General features: G+C 34.6%; 1 protein-coding gene across 6 annotated transcripts in view; it reads left to right on the top strand.

The window, feature by feature from the left end:
• The window catches only part of MBD5 (methyl-CpG binding domain protein 5), a 125,297-nt gene that overhangs the window by 47,549 nt on the left and 60,191 nt on the right, over positions 1 to 17,557 (top strand). For all 6 annotated transcript variants that reach the window (XM_045559493.1, XM_045559492.1, XM_045559490.1 and 3 more), the window contains exon 2: positions 12,227 to 12,400. The gene's annotated coding sequence lies outside the window, so the exon portion shown is untranslated. The remainder of the gene's footprint in view (positions 1 to 12,226; positions 12,401 to 17,557) is intronic.

Below are 17,557 nucleotides of genomic sequence, written 5' to 3'. Positions count from 1 at the left end.
AGCGATACCCCATCTCTACAGAAAAATTTAAAAATTAGCCAGGCATCATGGCATACACCTGTAGTCCCAGGTACTTTTGGAGGCTAAGACAGGAGAATAGCTTGAGCCCAGGAGTTCAGGTTAAGTGAGCTATGATAGAGCCACTGCACTCCAGCCTGGCAACAGAGCAAGACCCTGTCTCTAAAAAAATAATCATAATAAAATTTAAAAATAAAAAGTAAATATAGTTGACCCTCTGTATACATGGGTTCCACATCCACAGATATAACCAAGCTTGGATCAAAAATACTCGGGAAAAAAATTGCATCTGTACTAAACATATACAGACTTTTTTCTTTATTAACAATGCAGTATAATAACTACTCACATAGCATTTACATTGTGTTAGGTATTATAAGTAATCTAGAAGTGATTTAAAGTATACAGGAGGACATACAAATACCACACCATTTTATATCAGGGACTTGAGTAGCCACAGATTTTGGTATCCTTGGGAGATCCTGGAACCAATTCCCCATGGATACCAAGAGATGACTGTATTCAACTTTTGTATATTGTCTAGAATAAACATAATTTCGTTCTTTCTAAGTAGTGTGATTGCTTTGTGCCACCTACATGTAGCTCCGAAGTGGTTTCCAAAAGTTATTCCACAGGTTTTGAGGGAACATACCATGTATTATTTCTTTTAGAGCACCTAGACATACAATAGATGCACAGTATAATTTTTTTGAACTACATGTAATTGTAGTGTCTGAAGATTAAGATACAAAGAAAACTTTAAGGCCACCCAAGGAAGAAAAGGTTGGAAATTGATAGGATTTTATGTGAAGAAGAACCCAATTTTACCATATATAGATACTAAAATACTACAGTCTTATGTGTGATATTTAAATGTCACTTAAATGTTTTTACACTCAACATGTTCTTCAACTCATTTTTTTTCCACTTGCCAGTATGTCTTGGAAATTTTTCCAGATTACTATAGAACTACTTCTTATAAGTGTTGTTTTCTCTCTGTAGTATGAATGTTTTATAGTTTATGTATTCATTCCCTAATTAATAGGAATTTAGGTTCTTTTGTATTTTTCTCTCTAATGATCAATGCTACCATGAATATCATTTTACATAACTCATTGTACATATATCTGATTATTTCTTCAGACATGGTGAAGAGAGGAATTGTTGTTTCAAAGGATATGTACACTTTAAATTCATATAGTGATAAATTACCTTCCCAAAAGAATATATTTATGACACTAGATATTTTCCCACACCTTTGACAAAACTTGATATTAGAAATCTTTTTAAAATGTTTACAAATCTTGTGAGTAAAAAGCAATACTTATTACTTTATTTTGCATTTAGGATTGCTACTAAGGATTGAGCGTCATTTCTTTTGCTTACTGGTCTTTTTGCATTTTCTATTCTCAGTCTGTCCATATTTACTGTTGATTTTTCTTTGGGGCTTTTTAATCTTTTCTTATTGGTTTGTAGGTATTCTTTATACATTTCAAATATTAATATTTTGACTTTTATAAATTTTGCAAATGTCTTCCCCAAGCTATAAATTGAATTTTAAGTGTTTTTTGTGGTTCTTTGGCCAAACAGAAGTTTTACATTTTCATGTTAAATTCACCAAGATTTTCTATTATGGCATTTGCTTTTTATGTCTCTTTCAGAATATCTTCATAAATATGCTACAAATAAACATATTCTTTTATATTTTCTCAATACATTTATATTTTAGTGTGTTTTTTGTTTGTTTTTCAAGTCATGAATCATCTGGAATGCATTTTTGTGAATTTCATAAGTTATGGAAGTAACTCATTTTTTTTTCCAGTGGATATCCAGTTGCTCCAATATCATTTATTGAATTGGCTATCCATCTTCCACTGATTTAAAATGTCACCTCTATATTGTGGTTTTTCTTCAGATCTTATAAATCTTTCACCTTTTAAAATGTCACCTCTATCATGAACTAAATTTGCATATATATGAGTTTGTGGCCACTCTGTTACACTATTTGCTTATTCCTGAAGCAATACTACAACTTTTAAAATATATTTTACTATTGGATAGGGCAATTTCCCCTTGTTTTTCTATGTTAGTATTATATCCAGCCACCCTCTAGTTACTGTTCTCATTGGTTCTAATAATTTTTCAGTTTGGGTTTTCTAGGTAAAATAATCATATTGACTTTAAGTACTGACAATTTTATCTTTTTATTTCTATTAATTATAACTCATATGAGTTATTTATCTTGCTAAACCTTCAAGACTAATCAAATTCCATATAATCACCTGTGGAGGGACCCATTTCTATCAACTTATTCAAAAAGGTTTATCCTTCCCTACCCATCCCCAACCCAGATTCAGTCCTTCTCCATTTATCCAGGGTGGACTTGACTTATTTTTCCCAATTTATATTATATATATATAAAGCTTGAGTTATTCCAACCCCTATGTGAGGCTGGAGGAGGTAGGGAAGCCATGGAAAAATAGAATAGCCCATTATGATATTAAACCTTTTAGGACCTAATATAGTATTATTTTTCCTTCCTCTTTATTTATATGACCATTTAATTAGTTTTTCATTGTGCTTTTCATGGGTCTATGTTTGTTTCCCCAATATTTTATCTGCTTTATATCAGACTACTTCTCCTGCCTCTTATATACCCAGAGTTCCTTTCCTTCTTCCCCTTAGACTCCTACTGCGCATTCTTTAACTTCAAGTTTACCTTTATTATAGCTTAGACTGATTTTGTTTTCCATTCTTTAATAACACAGTTGCCATATCTCAAATGTCATTGCCCCTGTCTTTTGCCCACCTACCTCCAAAACTCTGGTGTTTTTCTTATATTTTAAAAACTTTATTTACAGAGAAGTTGCAATAGTGCAAAGAACTCAACACAAACTCGGCAATTGTTGACACTTTGCCACAGTTTCTTTATTATTCTTCCTCTCTGCCCCCTCTGTGTATGCATTTATGTACATTTTTTTAAAACGCTTTGATATTAAATTGGAAACATTACATGATGTTTTGTTTTTGATTTTTCCTTGCCTATGCTCAGTAAGCCAGAGGTCCAACTATACCCATATTGCTCTCATGTCTGATAAATTATGTTCTGTTAGATAAGGTCACACTTTGGATTCTGCCATAAATTCATGATCCCTGACTTCACATTGGCTCTCAATAATTCCTGTATATGAATAACTATTTTTTAAATTTGCAAACATCTTGTTATTTAGAGATTTCATTTTCTTATGGCATTCTATTTTTATGGGAATTTGATCAGATGATATATTCTGTGTGACTTCACTTATTTAGAATCATTAAGATTTCTTTTATGGCTACCTATTTGTATGTATTTACCAATAATGTATTTAGTGCTTACTATTTGGTGGGCTTGCTTGGTACTAGGCACTAAGCACTTCACAAATCTTCATTTATTCAATTTCTGAACCACCCTTTCTGGTAGGTACTATTGTTACCTTCATTTTGCAGATAAGGAAACTGAGAGACAGAGAAGTAGCTGGCCCTAAATTCACTGATCAAGTAGGAGCTGGGATTTTAATCTCAGCAGTTTGGATCCAGAATTCATGTTCTAAACCAACATACTGCACTAATTTTTCCAGTCTTATATGTTTCTCTTTAAAAATACGTATTTATAATTCTTATAGATTTATGTAGTTCCCTGTGTCTTTCTAGTAGATTGAGCATGTTAGTTGTATGGTTCAGATCTTGTATATCTTTATTAATTTATTGCCTATTTGATTTATCAGTTTCTGAGAAATGTTTCTCAACTGTGGGTTGGTCAATTTCTCATTGTAATTCTGTCATTTTAAAATTTTAACTATTTTTAGGATATTGTTATATCTATTTTCATAGTTTTTATGTCTCACTAGTATATTTTCCATTTAATAATTAATAATTTTTATCAGTTTTTTTAAAATAATAAGAGGATAAAATAAAAATAAGCCCTAGACCCTAAACAGCTTCATCATTTCAACATGAAATTCAGACTCTCAGTCACAAACAGATACTACTTTTGTAACAGCAAGAAAAGTCCGCTTATCCAACACAATCTGAACCTATAGTAGGTTTATTGATTGGAAAGATTTGTTAAAGCAGAGAATCATAAAAATACTTACAATTAAACATTGTCTTTAAACTTATATAAATGTATATTCAGTCAATGGTCTTTTTAGATCAAAGCCTTTTATGAGTTTACTGGTTAGTTTGTCTTTACACCAATAATATAACAGCAAATATTTTCTTTTTTCTTTTTTTTTTTCCACTTTGGAGAGGAACAAGAACTCAAAGACACTTGCACAGTTATCTGAATACAGAATTATTCAATTTTTAGGGTTCTTCCCCCCAGGATTCTCTTCTCTGTCATCTCATTCAATCTTATTTTTTAAAAGGTTGGTGTTAAAACTTTGCTTTCAACTTGATTTTCGTGGAAACAATCATTCACTTTTTATAATCATATTTCATCAGTTTACAAAATATTTTATTAAATTTCTAAATTGAACCAACAAATATTATTGCCTCAGCTTTGGAAACAATACAACTAATACAGAAAATCATACAACTGGTAAGAGCAGAGGTAAACATTTCATCTTTTCTGAAAAGGAAATGCAGCTTTTATTATTAATTCAGTGATTTATTTAAATGGAGATCCGTTAAGAGAATTTTCTCTATTGTTCAAATCAGAATATGTTCTTCGAGTAAATAAAGGCAAAATCACTGAAAAGTTATTCCACATTTGACAGATGTCATTATCAGAAAACAACTATGTAGGAATGAAATTACATTTATAAGTTAAGATATCTGTAGACCAACCATGCTTATGTTAGAGGTGTCATGGATCTGTGATACTAAAGCTATTTTTATCTTATGTGCATAGGGAGTTACCCTGTGCTAGGAAGATTGACATGTATTTTTAAAGCTATATTTCCTGATATTCCGTAACACAAGTTCTCCACTTCTGTCTGATCAGGCTTTTCCCTGTCTCACGAGTGTCTAATCTCAGTAAACATGTACAAGATTGATCTGAAAAAATTGAAGTCATCTTTATAAATTCTTTCTTGCTTTTCTGGCTTATGTAGAAATGATAGAATTGGAAGGACCAGAAAGAACATCCAGTTCACAGGAGGTTCTTGAAGGTTTTCTGAATGTTGGACACAACATTTAAACTTTTTAAATATATTAAGTATTTTAAAACTGTAATAAAAATAACATGCACACTCCACCAAATGTGTTATACCAAATTGTGACACATCAGAGATCATAAAACAAAAATTCAACTCTGCTAGTTGATATTTTTATGAACTGCTGACTAAAGCTTTCCTACTAAATTTTATGTAGATATTCAAATTACTTATGAGGATGTGTTTTTATTTTTAAGTTTATAGTTGGCCTTTGTAAAATTTGGGTCTGATGTTATATATATGAATCAAATTGTGCAAACAGAAACTCTGCTGCAGCATATGTATGCCACAGATTTGGGCCATAATCCCAAAAGACAGAATACTGAATATCATAATCCCAAGTATGGAAATCCTGAAAGATCAAAACCCCTAAAGTCTAAAATCCTGAAAATCACAATCCTAAAATATCAAAATCCTGAAAATATAATTCTAGAAAAAATATTTTTTTTAATTTTTAAAATTTAGTATTATTTTTTAGAGACAGGGTCTCACTCTATTACCCAAACTAGAGTGCAGTGACATAATCATAGCTCACTGCAACCTCGAATTCCTGGGCTCAAGCTATCCTCCCACCTCAGCCTCCCAAATAGCTGGGACTACAGGTATGTAAAACCATGCTCAGTTAATTTTTTTGTATTTTGTAGAGTGGCATCTCACCATGTTGCCCAGGTTGGTCTTGAACTCCTGGCCTCAAGCAATCCTCCTGCCTTGGCCTCCAAAAGTGCTGGGATTACAGGCATGAGCCACTGCACCCAGCCAATTCTGAAAAATATAATTTTTAAAATTCTTTAAAAAACATTTATTTACATTTTTATAAGGGGATTTGTTTGAGAAACACATAAAAACACATCAGAACACTTCATAGGCCACTTTACACAATAAACTAGGCAATAATAATGTACATATTTTTGCAAGCATAACCACTCAGGTATACTAATGACAGTCACAAGGGTATAACAGTTATGAACAGACAAACTGTATTCCTAAGGAAATAGGTCAAAAAGTTAAAGTATAAACACGTATCACTATGGTTGGTAATTGTGTGCACCCTGCTTTATAACTGTGGTCATCTGAAATACCATCACAGACAACCTGTGTTTTGATGAGATCAACCAAAACCCTTGGTGAGTCACCATTGCATATGCAGTCACCCAATGAGCCAAGATATCAAGAAATTTTCTCTTTCACAAATACAGGTGTACAAAAAGGACCTCTCTTCATTTATTGAGGAATTTTCAACGTTTTTATGTGCATAAACAAGAATGGAAAAACAAACACCACATGTACACACCATTAAATTGGTACTAATCGATCAACACCTATGTGCACATATGGAAGTAACATTCATCAGGGATCAGGCAGGTGGGAGGAGGGAAGAGGGCACGGGTAAATTCACACCTGATGTGTGTGGTGCACACTGTCGTGGGGATAGGCATGCTTATACCTTTGACTCAGGCAGTGCAAAGGCAATTTATGTGACCAAAGCATTTGTACCCCCATACTATTCTGAATAAAAAAAAAAAAGAAGAGGGCAAAAAAAATAATGTCTACAAACAAAATCAACTTGTGATAATGTACTTCCATTGAGTCAAAACTTGCAAAAAATGCATAAACAAATTAGAACTATCTAAAAGTTTTTACACACTTTATCCCTCCAGTATTGGAAATAACACAAAAATTAAACACATAACATAGCAAATTAGCACTATATGTGAAGGGGCAGAAGTCATACATGATTGAATAATTTGGCAGGGAAAATACTTTGCCTACGTTTTCACTTCTGTGATCTTCGAACCACTCATTGCCCTTGTATTTGGAGAGTGGTTGTAGTCTACAAATTTTGTAAGTGCATGCTATCCATTTGAAAGTCTGGTTATTGCTCAGCCATTGCACTTAAGCAATTTTCTGCTTCCACAGCACCAATAAAAATTAGCTTTTAAACTTTTCTCTTTCACCATTAAGTAGCCTTGTGTATTTAACTTACCACAGCCTTTTTGCAAGGGAACAATTTTGCAGCTCTCTTCCATTGTGTGATAACCAACACGGTAAGAAGGAATGATGTTCAGCTTCCCCAGTACCACATCTGTATTAATCAGGGTTCTTGAGAGACAAAACTAATAGGATGTGTATACAGATATGTGAGAGGGGACTTATCAGGGGAATTGGCTCACACAGTTATGGTGGCTGAGAAGTCCTACAGTAGGCCGTCTGCAAGCTGGAGACCCTGGGGTGTAGTGTGGCTCAGTCCAAGTCTGAAGGCTTCAGAAGCAGGAACTCTCATTCTGAAGCCAAAAGCCTCAGCACCCAGAGAGCCACTGGTGTAAATCCTCAAGTCCAAAGGCTACCAAGCCTGGAGTTCTGATATCCAAGGCAACAGAAGCAAAGTCTGTCCCCACTCTTAGAGAGAGACCAACTCACATTTGTTCTCTCTTGGCCCCCACCAACACTGAAGGAAGATCTTCCTCACTTAGTCCACTCAGACTCACACACTAAACTCCTTTGGAAACATCCTCACAGATATACCCAAAATAATGCTTTATCAGGTTTCTAAGTATGCTTTAATCCAGTCAAGGTGACACCTAAAATTAAGTCCACCAGCCCACCCCTTATTAACTTGGCACCTATATGCATCTCCTTAGACCATACTTAATTTCCAAATAAAGACAAGAATGAGGTAATAGTTCCACCTAACATGATGCAACTAACATGATGCAACTATTCTGTGTACAAACGAAAATGCACTAAAGCAGAATTCGGTTTTCAGGATTTCAACATTCAGAATTTTAACATTTATATTTGTAATTTTTGAGATTTTAGACTCTAGAGATTTTGATCTTTTAGGATTTCAGCATTCAGAACTGTAGCATTCAAGATTGTGTCTTTGGGAATTATGAATGGCACCTGTGTGCCACATTGAGCACGTACAATCAAGATGTAGGGCCTCTGCCTGCCGTGTATCCTTACCATTCTTCAACAGTTTTGCAGTGGCAAGTTTATGTAATAACATCTATTAAAGAAAATTTCTTGCTTAAGTTTTGAGTAGTTCTTGCTCATTTTTTGTATTCATGACAAGAAACATGAATAATGATTTAACATAGTCATTCAGTTTTGGAAACAAGATTTTCTTTACTCCTTCAAACTTCAAGACTGTTTTAATTGCAGAAATCTTAATATTGCCACATTAGCTATTAAAAATACTGTTGCTGTTTTTAATAGCATATCTCTGGTAATCAGAATTGTGTCAAAAATACAGAAATTACTTTATGGATGAAGATGATTTAAAATTGTGATTATCACCTATTGATTTCATACTTTTTATTAATCAAAATAGCTCATTCTTATTGATAAATTTTAATAAGTAATATTATAATTTGGTCTTATGAAATGAATTTGTACTAACAAATCTTTTTTTGTTTTATATAATGGAGGTTCCATTTAAATTTTATTTGGCAATAAAGACTACTGATAAAATAATTTGAAAACTACTGATCTAGTCCAATCTATTAATTTTACAAATTAAGAGATTAACACTCAGTTTAAGTGTCTTGGAGATATCAAATTTTCTAATTCTTAGTTCGCTGCTTGTCTATGATTTGTTAATTTCATCTCTGAGTTCCTACAATACGTCTAGTTCATGCCATGCCATTTAGTATGTAATGACATGGCTTGTATGTAGGCATTTGTTTACTTATTCAGCAAGTCATTTCCTGTGTGCCAGGCACTTTTCTAGGCACTGGGGACATCCCCTGAATCTGGAAATTGTGCTGAAAATAAAGTAAGAAAAGTAGATTCTATTCAGCCTCCATTCAATTTTGGTTCAATGCACACCTGCAATTAGCCATCATGTATGTGTTTGTGTACCGCTGAGTGATTTTAACTTATTTTTAACAAGAACTTTTCTATCTATGGTTATATTTTGGGGGAGTAAAAAAAATAAATTTTCGTAGTATTTGGAAAGGTGAGAAAAATGAGTAATTCAACATAAAGCACATGATTTGCATAGCATGTGTCTGATAATATGTTTGTAACCCACAAACACAAAGGTAATAGAACAAGGAGTGTGTGTATGAGTGTGGGTAGTGCTGTCACATACAGGAAGGATGAGAGGGGAATGAACAAGTAACTCTAGGCAGGAGGAAAAAGCGTTGCTTTAGGAAAGTGGGAGAATCTTTCTCTGCTGAGGAAACAGCACATGAATAGGCATAGAGTTGTGAATACATTGTTCAGGCATTTCTAAGAAAGTTTAGTGCAGCAGAATACTATGGTGTCCTGGGGGGAGTGGTAAGGAGACGTTTTTAGGAATCATTAGATGATTGAGAATGGAAATAATAGAATGTAAGAACTTATTTTACGCCCTAGGTATTCCTCATGTTCTACCTTATTTCTATTCCTAATTGTTAAGTTCTTTTAGAACAGGGACTATATTTTGTATTTCTTTATCTTATGGTGACTAGCTCAGTGCTAAACATGGCAAAGGGCTCAGTATATGCTTAATGATTGTGTCCATCATTCACTCAACAAACATTTTTGGCTCCAACATATGCAAGGTTCTGTTCTTTGTGCTATAGGAAATTAAAATACAATGTGATACAAAGCCAGCCTTCAAATAGCTATTGAACCCAAAGCAAAAAATAGCAGGGATTTTTGTCTGTTATGGTAACTACTATATACCATGTGTTCGCAGAGCTTACATTTCTGTCAGAGGAGACAAACCAGACAATAATAGAATAAATAGTAAAACATATGGTAGATACTGATAAATACTAAGGAGGAAAAAAGTAGGAAAAGTGGATATAAATTATCAGAGAGAGAAAAAGAATGTAAAGTTACTTAATTTCTCTTGTCTCGGTTTCCTTAACTCTAGAACAGAAAAAATAAGGGTACCTGCCTTACAGGGTTGCAAAGAGGATTAAATGAGTTAATATATATAAAATAATATAAATTGTTCAGTGCAGTTCCTAGAAGATGGTAAGATAATGTTAGTTAATCTTATCTATACATTTGGCTAAAATAACTTTAGCACCATAGTCATCTTATTCTAGTCACTTATGAACTTCTTTTATTAGGAGATACACTTTTCAGTAGTTTTAAACTGCTTTATCTAAGGCGAATACTCCCTCACCCATGTCTTGCTCTTTTTGGCTTCTGCTTCCAATCCACTCACATCTAATATTCCTCTCTTATTGAAGTGAATCATTATTATTTGATAGTACTTTTTCTAGAAAATGTTTGCTTATCTAGATGTCCAGTCATCATTTCTATTTCAGGCATCAGGCAGGCATCCACATCTTCCTGCAGAAAATATTCATTAATACTTTATCACTTATCACATCTCAAGGTTAAAAGGTCTGACAAAATGAGACCTTTATGTTTGCTTACCAGCTAAAAATGAGTCCAGTATTGGAAATGTTATTAACAGACGGAAATGTAAAATCTTCAATATTAATTTTTTGGAACTAAGATCATTTGCAGGGATTAGGTGAAGTTTCAGGTCTCCTACTAACCTTTCTTTGCCTATCTAACACTTCTGTGCATCCCTAGATGTATCCTGCCCACCCTGGCCACCAGTCCTTGAAAACTAGAGTAACTCTAACTTTATGCTTACTTAGCACTGCATCCTTGGCCCTATCATAACTGCTATCATTCAACATCATAATCACCTATTTACCTGACTTCCGAAATCTCCAGCCCTCCACTCCCCAGGCAGTAAGCTCCTTGAGGTGGGGACTGTGTTCTCGTCATGTTTGGATCCCGGTATTTATCACAGCGCCTCACACATAGTTGGTGCCCAATAAGCACTTAAAACCTTAAGCATAGTGCCTGGAGTACTTTTTGTATATCAGGACTATAGAAATGTCATTTAACCTCGGTTCAGTCCCTCGTTTTTTCTTTGTCTCTCCTGGCTGCTTTCTGAGGACCAATGAGGCTCAAGTGTGCTGCCGCTGTCCTGTACATTCATTCCCCTCTCCTCTGGCGCAAAATCATTTTCTAGTTTGTGTAGTAACAATGTAGTCAGGGGAAGGTGGCACCCAAAAAGCAAACAAACAATCAAGGGAACAAACAGTAGGCTGGCTTCAGGAATACCCTGCACAGTGACTGTGGTGCAATTTGTGGTCCGTAGCGCTGCCATGTCAAAAACTTGATTTTGCTAGTTCTTTCAAGAGTGATGGGCTTCCGGGGTCTAACACAGACCATCAGTATTTACAAGAACTTAATTTATATACCAGGTGACCTATTTATTTATTTGTGTGTGTGTGTGTTTATTGGTTTTCAGTAACTGAGATGCTTGTACCTGCTATCCAAGTCACTAACTTAAGGATATCAGAGCACCTGTGAAATCTGTCAAGTAATCAGAAGGTTGTCCAGTGGCCATGGAAACAGAGAAAAATAAGTTAGACTATAGCAAGGATTATTTTACCCAGGCTGAGGAAGAACCTTGTCACACAACAGAGTATAGCAGTATCTCCCTGAAGACTAGGAGAAAATAGAGTAAGGGGTCATAGGTCTCAAGGATACCTTTGAATGACCTTATAAAATGTTTTCCTAATTTGCTAAAAGAAAAAAAGTTTTTAAATCAGTGGCATTTTATATGTTCTTAATTATGAATAATTGTACAATTGGGTTCCACAATTCTTTGATCCCAGGATGAGCTCCTGAGATAATGACAATGCAGTATTGCCAATGATGGTGCTAAGAAACAAAGAAAGACAGAAGATTGAAATGGGATATGGGTTCTCTGTACACTTTACCTCCTCTAATTTAGGAATCATCACAATCTCAGGGTCAAGTCAGTTTCATTAAGAAAGTTACCTGCGTGCTTATGGTTTTAGCGAACTTACTGGTACTTGTACACGTGCTAATAATGCATGATGATCTACTGAAAGTTCATCCTCCACTCTTTTGAAGAAACTATGAAATGTAGGATAAATTGTCATTAAAAAAGTAAGTTGTACCTCTTGTCAATGGCTACAGTGAGTCCTTCAACCTTTATCTCAAGATCCTTTCTGTTCCAGATTTTGGGACCCCAAATGCCTACAGAGGCCAGGCTGGTGGGAAAGAAGCCGGAAGCCACTGCAGTGAGCCGGAGAGCCAAACCCTTTCTGGAGGAGCAGCCACTGCTCCGTTCCAGATAATTGTTGCAAGGCAGGAATGTTGACCTAGTGTTACCACATTGTCCAGTTTCTCAGGTAAAGCAGGAAATCAACATCTTTATGTGCAATCTTTTGATTTAAATATTGTCAGTTAATTTGCTTGTATCATTATTCTTATACCATGTATACGCCAAACACTTACGCAGATAAGATTGGGCCCAAAGTCCTCCTGTTTATAATTGGTTTTATATTTTGTTTATCTGTGTGTTAGAGACTTTATGTTCTACAGTTTTTGCTTTTCTTCAGTACATCTCTAAAATACTCTATACCTCATTTTGTGATATTGAAACTCCCTTCCTCTCCAACCTGAGTACTTTGTGCGTATATTTTCTTTGGCTGCTACAATTTCTCTGCCAACCTCAGCATTCCAGTGAGCAGTTATCAAATGGTAAATGGAGTGTCCTTGAGATACTTTTCCTGTGATGCCACTAAGGATCTGTGTGGGTATTATTACTTGTTTCACTCCTAATGTGTGAGCTGCATAAACACAATACAAGTGCTTTTTGGGCTCCCCTTTCTAAAACCTACACAGAGACAATTTTTTCCTCTTGTTTCTTGACAGACCTTATTAGATACTTTATTAGACTATAATTATTCTTTTACATTTAATTATGTTTGTTGGAGAGATTGATTGGACTTGAGTGTTCTTAGATATTTATCCACATTCAGAGACAGTGCCTTTGGGTGGGTTTCTTCAGTGGCTGAGGAGCTATTCGATTTTCACTTTAAGAGTAACCTTGATCTTCAAAGTCACTGGGGGAACATTATATTATATTATCTCTGTTTGGTACTGATTACTCTAAGTAGGAACTTGCCATCCACTGCCAAATGAATTGAAGAGTGCTAAACATTCTTATAGTAACAGAGTATATAAATATTAGCTGTTTTGATATATTACACAGCCCCAAATAGATCTAATTTATAATTAATTTAATCTCACAGTATAATTTTTGGAAAAAATTTTGTCTGCTGTGTCCTGAGCCAAAATGCTAACAATGCAAGGATAAGATGTGAAAATTACCCCCTAAACTTGCTTAGCATACTCTAAAATAGATTATGTAAATGCAGACAAGTATTTTTTTAATCTATATTCCCTGTGAGAAACAAACTATGCTGATGGCTAGTATACAGAAATAAATCATAAATAATTTTTCCTTCAGAATTATAGTAAGTTTATCAATTAGTTCGTAGATGTTCTGGTGTGACCTATTTCTATTTGTTAAAACAATTCTCTAAATTTTTTTAGGATGTGTGTTTGAGAGCTGGGGATTTTTCACTTTTTGGCTTTTAAGAAAGGAGATGTTTTATAGTAAGCATTTTCTACATATGCAAACAGACCCTCACTTACCACTTCCTTATGTATTTTTAAAGGCACAAAGGGAGGTTTTAACTTGAAGTTTTCTGTCTCAACTGCTTTTTCTTTGCAATCATGTAGGATAGCAAGGGCAAAAAGAAATCTCAGCTGTATGTAATAATTTGTATGAAGGAAAAGAACTGGATATTATAAGGTAGAATTACAAGAGAGACCTAATTTAGACACAAAAAGTCAAATAAAGGTTGGGGAAACTAGGGAATACCCCTCTGAGAAAGTGGCATTTAAACTGAGATAAATAAGAGCTAGTGTAGTGAAGAACAAGAGATGGGGATGGGAGATGGTATTTCAAGCAGAAAAGTAGGAATGACAGCTGGAGGCATTTTAAAACCAATCTAAAGGACAGCCTCAATTTTTCTGTCTAGTATTTAGATCATCCAGGTTAATGCAGTGTTCTTTCTGACTCTCCATATCTTTTTCTTCACTTGACTAAAACAGAAAGAATAATAGCATATTACTGGGCACAAACGTTGTGATTATTTCCAATAAAAAGTTTCCCTAATGCTTTTAAGGATCAGGGCAACATTTACTAGCCTTTCTTTAGATATAACACTTAATTTTTTGGAAGTAATATTTTTCCTGATTACAGAGCCAATACATGTTTATTTTAGGAAATTTGAAAATACAGAAAAGCAATGAAGAAAATGTGTTCCTACTACCAGAGAATATATAGTAGTTAGTGGGAGGATAGCGGTGTTCTAGTCCTATGTCTACGTAAATAGTAGCATTTTTATAAATTAAGGGCCAGGTGCAGTGACTTAAGCCTGTAATCCTAGCACTTGGGGAGGCCAAGGCAGGAGGATCGCTTGAAACCAAGACAAGAGTTCAAGACCAGCCTGGGCAAGACCCCATCTCTACAAAAAATAAAAAATTAGCAAGTGGCAGGAGGCTGAGGTGGGAGAATCGCTTAAGCCCAGGAATTCAAGACTGCAGGAGCTATGATTACACCACTGCACTCCAGCCTGGGTGACAGAGTGAGATCCTGTCCCTAAAAAAATTTTTTTAAAGTTTTAAAAAGATCATAATTGCATGTGACTTTTATAGTATGTTTTCCACTTAACAATATCTTAATCTTTTCCCAGTGCTATTAAAATTTCTATAACATAATTTTAATACCTGTATATAACTAATCACAATTTGGATACTTACTATGTGCTAAGCACATACACATTAACTTATTTTTTCCCAATCATATAAGGTTATAATCTTCATTTTATAAGAAATTTTAAAACTTCCCCAAGGTCACAAGCTAATAAAGAGTAAAGCCAAGGTTCAAGCCTGGACAGTCTGCCTTTAGAGCTCCCAGTCTTAACCAATAGTGCTATATAGCCTCCAAATACTATAATTAAAGTTAACACCTATTTTAGACTTTCAAAATGTTTTTAGTATAGTTTTTGGCTATTTGAAATAATGTTTATGATCCTGTGTATTGGCAGTTTAGGCTGAGCTCAGCTGGGCCAGCTCCTTCCTGTCCCACACGGTGTTGCCAAGGCTTACATACACGTCTGGGGTCGCAGCTGGACTGGCTGAGCAGCTGGACGTCTGTCTCCACGTGGTCTCTCATCCTCAAAAGGGCTAGCTCAGGTTGTTCGCATGGTAATGGCATTAGAAGAAAGAAGACTAGAAGATGCAAGGTCTCTTGAGGTTTAGGCTCAAAACTTGAACAGTTATCATATGCCTTGAATTATATTTGTCAAAGCAAATTACAAGGCTAGCCAAGATTCAAGGTGTGGAGTAATAAATTCCATCTCTGGATGAAAGGAACTGCCAAGTATTTGTGGCCTTTTTGCAATCTACCACACTTAGCGTTTAGTTCTCTGAAGACTTTTATGTGACTAGAATGTGTAAGTTGCTGAACTTTTGTAGCAAAAAATGGCCTGGTGTAAATAATCTTCATGACCATACATAAGCACAGGCCAGGATGCTTGCTAGCTTGACTCTGAGCACTGGCCTCACCCTCAGGAGCCTGTCTCTACACCTTCAGAGTTCGTGAAAAATATAACCTTCCTACACGAATGTGATGATCCCTTATTCACAGGTTGTGAACTTTTTCGGTCTTCTGCACTGAAAGGGCAAGGACATCTGGAACTAGATAACTTCAGTTATCAGAGCAGGAAAGATATGCTTAATTAGGGTCTCCAGATATAACTGTATAAAACAAATGTAAATGAGCTGGAGTAGTTTGGGTGAATAAGTGGACCCTGGCAGAGTGATTGGGTCTCTTACGAAGGGTCTTCTTACGAAGAGGTATGTTTTGGAAGAAGTGACTGCACAGTGAAGATAAGCAAATGGAAATGATAGCAAAAATGAGGCTAGTCTATTGCATGGTTAAAAAAAAATGAAAGAAGATATAACTATAAAATAAATATGCTCATAAATAAAAATACATGACTTGAATAAATAGGTGAAAGGTGAAACAGATGGGGGAAGGTTGGATGGGCGACTGACTAGGTGCCGTGAAGGAGCTGTTTGAATAGTTAATATGTGGGTGAAGGATAATTGCGAAGGGGAAATGTCATTTAGGGTTACTCTAACAAGCATAATTTAACCAATAATGATGGAAAGATTATGAGTGTGTTCATTTATTATACGATCAAATGATAATTATGTTGTAGCCACTCAGACTTTACTTTCCAAAATGCTAATGCTAATGTTACTTTTAATCCAATCATATCTGTTGCTCTATGTATGTATTGTTTTGGAATTTAATGATAGAGGCAAGTCTTATGTGGGACCTGTTCTCAATTGGAGAACATGAGGTATTTACTCTTGCAAATGTACAAATGGAGTGGACTTCTTTTTATCTTTGAATAATTTATGAACTAAGTTTATAATCATAATTTAAAAGGATAAATGATGATTTAGACTTATATAACATCAAATATCCATGTTTTACTTAAATTTGCATAGTCTTATCTTAATAAATCAATAATTCATAGTGTGTTAATTTTGTCGCACTGTGTATCCAAGTATCCCCACTGAGCACAAGATCAATGTGTGATGTCATTATCAACATTTTAATAGAATTAACTCACAATATCACATGACTCAAAGACCAATTCAAGTTTGTTTAACATTATTCAGAAGAATTTAAGACGTGACATTACTTAGAAAGATTTATGAGGATTGGCTATTATTTACATGAAGTTGTAGTCTCTAGTATTTAGTCTTCATGGTGTTTTGAGTGTAACTTTTAAAATACATAATTAACACTGCATAAAGTAGTGAGTTTTTCCTTAGGTTGCTGGGAATGTCAGTAAAGCATATCAAGAAAAATGATCTATTACTTTAATTAACATTCTGTTGAAACATAAGTTTAATTTTTATATTGTTGCATTTATTTTAGGGGCTCTTTTATTAATCCAATTAAAATGTGTATATAAACCACTTAATAAATAAAGCTCTTGATACACTTTACAAATAAAGTTTAAAGTTAGCATACTAATTTTCTTAGAAGGCCTATCACACATTTTCTGCACAGAAATTATCACAAAAAGATTATGAGATCATTAGGGAAAAATCTAGAGCAAAAGGTCCTTTTTCTATTTTATCATCGTGCATACTGAGTAGCTTCTTTTAAAACTCTCTCTTTCATTTTAGATATATGTATTTGTAAAGTTTTATAAGCATACATGGTAAAAATTAGAATGTAAATTATGTTGCCTAACTAGAATATGCACAATCTTCGTGAAATATTTAAGCATCTATTCTATGCCAGGGACTATCCTAGGAACTGGGAATATAGGAGGGACCTAGAGAGACAAGGTCCCTGCTCTGAGAGTGTACGTTCCTGTGGGGTGAGATACTCAGTAAACACACAA

The sequence above is a fragment of the Lemur catta genome, chromosome 8 (genome assembly GCF_020740605.2).
Source record: "Lemur catta isolate mLemCat1 chromosome 8, mLemCat1.pri, whole genome shotgun sequence".
Taxonomy (NCBI): Eukaryota; Metazoa; Chordata; class Mammalia; order Primates; family Lemuridae; genus Lemur; species Lemur catta.
Note: the sequence above shows the minus strand (reverse complement) of the source record. Positions and strands in the feature narration are given on the sequence as shown.